The 6589-nt window shown below is 36.2% G+C and overlaps 1 pseudogene; it reads left to right on the top strand.

Moving 5' to 3' along the window:
- The first annotated feature begins 3330 nt into the window (after positions 1 to 3330).
- On the top strand, positions 3331 to 5335 carry LOC118542102 (mitochondrial intermediate peptidase pseudogene; annotated as a pseudogene).
- The last annotated feature ends 1254 nt before the right edge of the window (positions 5336 to 6589 follow it).

The following is a 6589-nucleotide window of genomic DNA, read 5'->3' as shown; positions in this document are numbered from 1 at the left end:
TTGGATTGTTGTTGTTGTTTTTCACTGTTGGATTTTGATAGCTTTTTAAAAAAATGTTTTATTCTGGATACTAGCCCTTTGTCAGATATGTGCTGTATATGTATTTTGCAAATATATTCCCTCAATGTGTAGATATTTTTTTCACTGTCTTCATAGGGTCTTCGTAGAGCAAACACTTTTAATTTTTTTTGAAGATTTTATTTATTTATTTGACAGAGAGAGACACAGTGAGAGGGAACACAAGCAGGGGGAGTGGGAGAGGGAGAAGCAGGCTTCCTGCTGAGCAGGGAGCCCGACGCGGGGCTCCATCCCAGGACCCTGGGATCATGACCTGAGCCGAAGGCAGACGCTTAACGACTGAGCCACCCAGGTGCCCCCAAACATTTTTAATTTTGATGATGCCCTATTCATCAGCTTTTTCTTTAATGCATCCCATTTTGGTTTCAAGTCCAAGAATTATTTGCCTCCTCCTAGATCTTAAAGATTTTCTCCTATTTTTTACCAAGAAGTTTCATGGTTTTATGTTTTACACTAAAGTGTGTGACACATTTTGAGGTAATTTTTGTGTAAGTTGTGAAATAGGTTGAGGTTCAATGTTTTGTCTGTGGGTGTGCAATTGATCCAATACCACTTGTTGAAAGGCTATCTTTCTTCCACTAAACGGCTTTTGCACATTTGTCAAAAATGAGTTGGGCATATTTGTGTGGGTCTGTTTTTGGGTTCTCTATACCTGTCTATGTGTCTATCCCTCTACCAATATCACAAAGTCTTGATTTCTGTACCTCCATAATAGATCCTGAATGAGGTAGCCAGTTCCAGCTCTCTTAATTCTTACTTTTCACAATTGTTTTAACTGTTTTAGTTTGTTTACATTTTTATATAATTTTTTAAAATAAGCTTGTCTATCTCTACCCAAAGCTTTGCTGGGATTTTGTTAGGAATTGAATTAAAACTTTATATTAATATGTAAAGAATTGACGTCTTTGTTATGTTGGACCACCCAATAATGAACACAATATGTCTCTCTAGTTATGTAGATCTCCTTTGATTATTTCATCAACGTTTTGTAGATTTCAGCATACATGTTTTGTTAGATTTAAACCTAAGCATTTTCTTTATTTTTTAGTGATTTCAAATGGTATTTTATTTTTCATGGTTCTCCAAAGAAGTTTTATATATATAAAGCTATGTAACTATATATATATGTATATATGTATAACTATATATAAACTATATATAACTATGTAACTATATATAACTACATATAGCTATATATAACTACATATATAACTATGTAACTATATATAACTATATATATAACTATGTATGACTATATATAGAAAGATATGTAACTCTCTCTATATATAACTATGTAACTATATATATGTAACTATATATATAACCATGTAACTATATATAACTATATATTACTATATATCTGTGTGTGTGTGTATGTATATATATAGAGAGAGAGAGACAGACAGACAGACAGACAGACTGGGGAGGCTGAGAAATCCCAGTCTGACATCTGCAGTCTACAAGCTGGAGAACCAGGAAAGCCAGGGGTGTAATCAGTGTGAGTCCTGAGTCTGGAGGCCGAGGAAGTAGGAACTCTGTTGTCCCAAGGCAGGAGAAGGTGAAGTCTCAGCTCAGAAAGAGCAAGACAATTCCCTCACTTTTTTGCTCTATATAGCTCCTCAACGAATGGGATGATGTCCACCTGCACTGTTGAGGATGAATCTTCTTTACTCAATCTACTGATTCAAATGTTAATGTCTTCCTGAAACACCTGTACAGACGCACCCAGAAATACTGTTTTACTGACTATCTGGGCATTCCTTAGCCTAGTCAAGTTGGCATCTAAAATTAACCGTCACAGTATTACCATTTTAATTTAATCATTAGTTTTAGGAGGGTTTTTTATTTTTTATTTTTTTATTTTTTTTTATTTTTTATTTTTTTTTTAAATATTTTTTTTTTTTTATTTATTTGCGAGAGAGAGAATGAGAGAGAGCACGAGAGGGAGGAGGGTCAGAGGGAGAAGCAGACTCCCTGCTGAGCAGGGAGCCCGACGTGGGACTCGATCCCAGGACTCCAGGATCATGACCTGAGCCGAAGGCAGTGGCTTAACCAACTGAGCCACCCAGGTGCCCCTAGGAGGGTTTTTTAAAAAATATATTCCTTAGATTTCATACATAGAAAATCATGTTTCCTGTCAGTAGGATAGTTTTGTTTCTTCTTTTCTGATATGTATGCCTTTTGTTTCTTTTTTTTTTTTTTTTCTCATCTTATTGCACTGGCTAGATCTTCCAGCATTAGGTTGAATAAAGTGCTGAGAGCAGACATCCTTACCTTGTCCTAGATCCTAGAGGGAAAGTGCTCCAACTTTCATCATTTAGTAGAATGTAACCTACAGAATTTTTGTAGATTCTATTTTTCTAAGTGAGGGAGTTTCCCTCTATTCCTTTTTATCTGGGAGTTTTTATCATGAATGGCTTAAATTTTGTCAAGTGCTTTTATTCCACCAATTGATATGATCATGTTTTCTCTGATTCAGGTTGTTAATATGGTGGATTGCATTGTTTGATTATCAAATATTGGTCAAGCATTGCTTCTCGGAAATGAATCCTACTTAGGCTTATAATTCTTTTTATGTATTTTCACACTTAATTTGATAATACTTTGTTAAGGATTTTGCATCTGTATCACTAGGGATATTTTTCTGTAATTTTGTTTCTTTGTTTCTTTCTTTCCTGATTTTGGTAGTTTATATCTTTACTCATTTCTTTGTCAGTAGTGCTAGAAGCTTGACAATTTTTTTGATATTTTCAAAGAACCAGAAAATACATTCTTTTAAATTGCACATAGAAAATTCACTAATAGACCATATTCTGGATCAGAACAAAAGTCTCAACAATTTTAAAATCAAACGAAGTTTGTTCTCTGGCCACAACAGGATCAATAACAGATATTTGGAAAATACCAACATATTTGGAAGTTAAACAGCATGCCTTAAAATAACCAATGGGTTAGAGAAGAAAAGCCTGGAGAAACTAAAAAAAATAAAATAAAAAAATCTGAAGTTAATGAGAAATGAAAACTGAGTGTGGTAGAATGTAACTACAGAAGTGCTTAGATGGAAATTTAAAGTGATGTTTATGTTAGAATGGAAGTAAGATCTCACCTAATGATCTTAACCTGTACTTTAAGAAGTTAGCAAAACAATAGCCAGTTTAAACCAAAGCTAGCGGGAAAAAGAAAATAAAAAGCAAAAGTCAAGGAAATCAAGGCTGGAGTGGCAGTGCTAAGGCTGGAGGGTGGGGAGGGGGGATGGTTGGGGGGGGTGGTACCTTACAGCTAGGAAAGTCAGCTCTGGATGCAAAGCTGCCTCAGAGCCAGGATCCCAGCCAAAGAGGGGTCAGCACCAGCTAGTCCTTGTTGGGTACTGTCTTCAATATCAAGCCCCAGGACAACTGCCTGGACGTGTTCGCCAAGCGCTGGGGGGTCCTTTTGGAGTTTCTGAGTTCACTGCCTCAGAAGGATTTCAAATTGCACAGGAAAAAGCCTCGAGAAAGGATTGCTGCTGGAGCATGCATTCTCTACATTGCCTGGGCCCCACCCCCTGCTCCTGGGATGCACCCTGGGATTCCTTGTGCAGAGTGGCTGATTTTGTGAAAGTTGCTTACCCAAAGCAGATGAACCTTGCTCGTGTATTGGCACCAGGGGAGAAAAGTTAAACACAAATGTAGAATTATATCAAAGTTTGTGAAAATTACCAGCTGATTAAAAGACTTGTGGATTCCTTTAATCCAGAAACCAGCTGAGTGGTTGAACTGATTATGTTTGACTTTAAAATCAGAGGAATCCATCTAGACAAAGAAAAGCATTAAAGAGCAGTGGATCTTACTGTTAAAATCTTGGATTTGAGTAGAGCATTTTTATGGGGAACAATTTTTCCAAGGTTGATAAGCATTTCTTATCAGAACACTTTTGCCTAACTTTATATTTGATGGAGATCCTGTAATAATTGATAGTCTACATGCAGAAACACCAGATGCTTTGTGCAAGAAGCTGCTTGCACAATTTTTCTTTATCCCAATGCTAGCCAATTGAAATGTTCAGAAAAGCTGCTCAGCAGCAGAAAACTTATAACAAAGTTAGTAGGATATTTTCCATTCTCTCACAGGGCTCCCCAAAGAACACTAGCTAAAAATTCAGACTGTCATGTAATTCCTTGAGAAACTATTTGACAAATTATCTGGCAGAACTATTAGAGATTTTTAGGAGATATGAGGAATAAAAGTGAAACATAATCTTCAAAATTCTGAATGAATGCCTTGGGATCCCCCTCCATTCGGTGGTATGATTCATGCAAAGAGGTAGAATATTGAGCCCTGTTTATATTGATGTGTTTCTCCCTGAAAGCATGGATGGAAGAAGGTCTGAATATTTTTTTAACTAATTGCTGGGGATTTCGTTGTCTGCAGAGCTGCCTGGAAAATGAGGTGTGGTGTGAAGATGTTAGAATATTGGCTGTGGTGGGCGCCTGGGTGGCTCAGTTGGTTAAGCGACTGCCTTCGGCTCAGGTCATGATCCTGGAGTCCCGGGATCGAGTCCCACATCGGGCTCCCTGCTCAGCAGGGAGTCTGCTTCTCCCTCTGACCCTCCCTCTCGTGCTCTCTGTCTCTCATTCTCTCTCTCTCAAATAAATAAATAAAATCTAAAAAAAAAAAAAGAATATTGGCTGTGGTTCACGAATCCGAAGGATTGCCGGGGTGCATTTACTGCAAACAGACAAACCACACCAAGATTGTCATTTTACAGTCCGTGGAAGTAGACTGAAAGAAAGAGACTGTTAACTCCATTGTAGTTCTTATACTGTATCTTCCCCATTCCTCAGGGAGTTCACCAACTTTATTAACTCCTGGAATGATGGAAAATGTTCCCTCTGAAATGGTACATACCATTCATTCTGTGCTAGGATATACTCATTACCAACATGTCAATGGGACCAGAATGCCCCACTGATTTTGCTAAGGTTCCTTCTATGCTGATGAAGTATTTTTCAAATGATTATCAAGTGGTTAACCAATTTGCCAGACATTATCAAACTGGGCAGCCACTGCTCAAAAATATGATGTCTCAACTTTGTGCTGCCGCTCATATGCAGCTTCAGGTTTTTTATGCCACTCTGGATCTGGTCTATCATGGGAAGCATCCTCTGATGAGATCAATCCCAGCCAGCCCCAAGGAAACACAGCATAAAGTTTATAACTTACCATACATGGTAAATACTGGTTCTATGCAATTAAATTCCATCCTGTGTCTTTCTTGATTTTAGAATGTCATATAGGTGAAACACATCTTTATAATTATCCAAGCTTGGAAATAACTCCATTTTACACATAAACAGAAAACATTTGTGCATAGCTTAATGTACTCTGAGCTTTCCAAGAATGCTAACACCATGCAAATTGAGAGAAAAGTATAATTCATTTCATTAGAACTTTACTGAGAAGTATTCGCCACTTGGAAAAATGATTTGATGCCACGAATGTTGTTGATTCTGGAATAAAATGTGTCTGTGTAATAGCGTATTTATAGCTGTTGCATTTACAGTAATATGTTGTATAAGTGCAAGCCTCTGTGATCTTCGTTATCATTCTTTGTGTAGTCTTGTCTAGCATTTACATATTGAAAACACAATCCTTTTTATAGTTTTTTTTCCTTTTTCTTTTATGCCATAATTGGACATAATGTTGATTTCCCTAAAATTTTATATATATAGGTAAGTTTTATTCTGTAAACATTTTCTTTTAGTCTAAGGAGCATTAAATGTGACAGAGTTGAGAACAACCCAGTATTGCACAACTTATGAGTCATCCTGGAGCTACTTAATATTTCTCTTCAGTGTATACACGTGACGCAGTTACAATTATCCCAAATTTTATTCTCCTATTTTAGTTTCTTATTATGCTTTTAAAATCTGTCTCCAGCTTTGTTGAGGTGTAACTGACAAATACAATTGTAAGTTATTTAAACTATACCACATGATGATTTGATACATGCTTATACTGTGGAAAGATCCCCCTATCAAGTTAATTAACACATCTATCACTTCACATATTTACTTTTTTCTTTGTTAAGAACATTTGAGTTCGACTCTCTTAGCAAATTTCAATTATAAAATACAGCATTCCGAACAATAGTGTCTATGGTACACGTTAGATCTTCAGAACTCATTTATCTTATAACTGAAAGGTGGTACTCTTTTATCTCTTATTTTAGTTATTAATTTGAAATGGCTTCCACCCAGATCAAACACTTCTTCTGTCATATTTAACCATAAAAATAGTAAGTAGCAAGAAGAGCACAACTTTTCGAAAGGAATTAAGCCACACATTTCAAATACTTAAGATTTATAATTCACATGAACTTCCTTAAGGATGACAGAGTATTTCATGTCTTAAACTTAACACTACAAAAGTTATGTGAGCCTTGTAATAAAAGAAAAAAAAATTAAAAAAGGAAAATAGGGAAAAAAGACTTTGGTGTCAAAGAAATCAAGTAGATTAATAATTGATCTAGT

The sequence above is a fragment of the Halichoerus grypus genome, chromosome 7 (genome assembly GCF_964656455.1).
Source record: "Halichoerus grypus chromosome 7, mHalGry1.hap1.1, whole genome shotgun sequence".
In the NCBI taxonomy this organism is placed as follows: domain Eukaryota; kingdom Metazoa; phylum Chordata; class Mammalia; order Carnivora; family Phocidae; genus Halichoerus; species Halichoerus grypus.
Note: the sequence above shows the minus strand (reverse complement) of the source record. Positions and strands in the feature narration are given on the sequence as shown.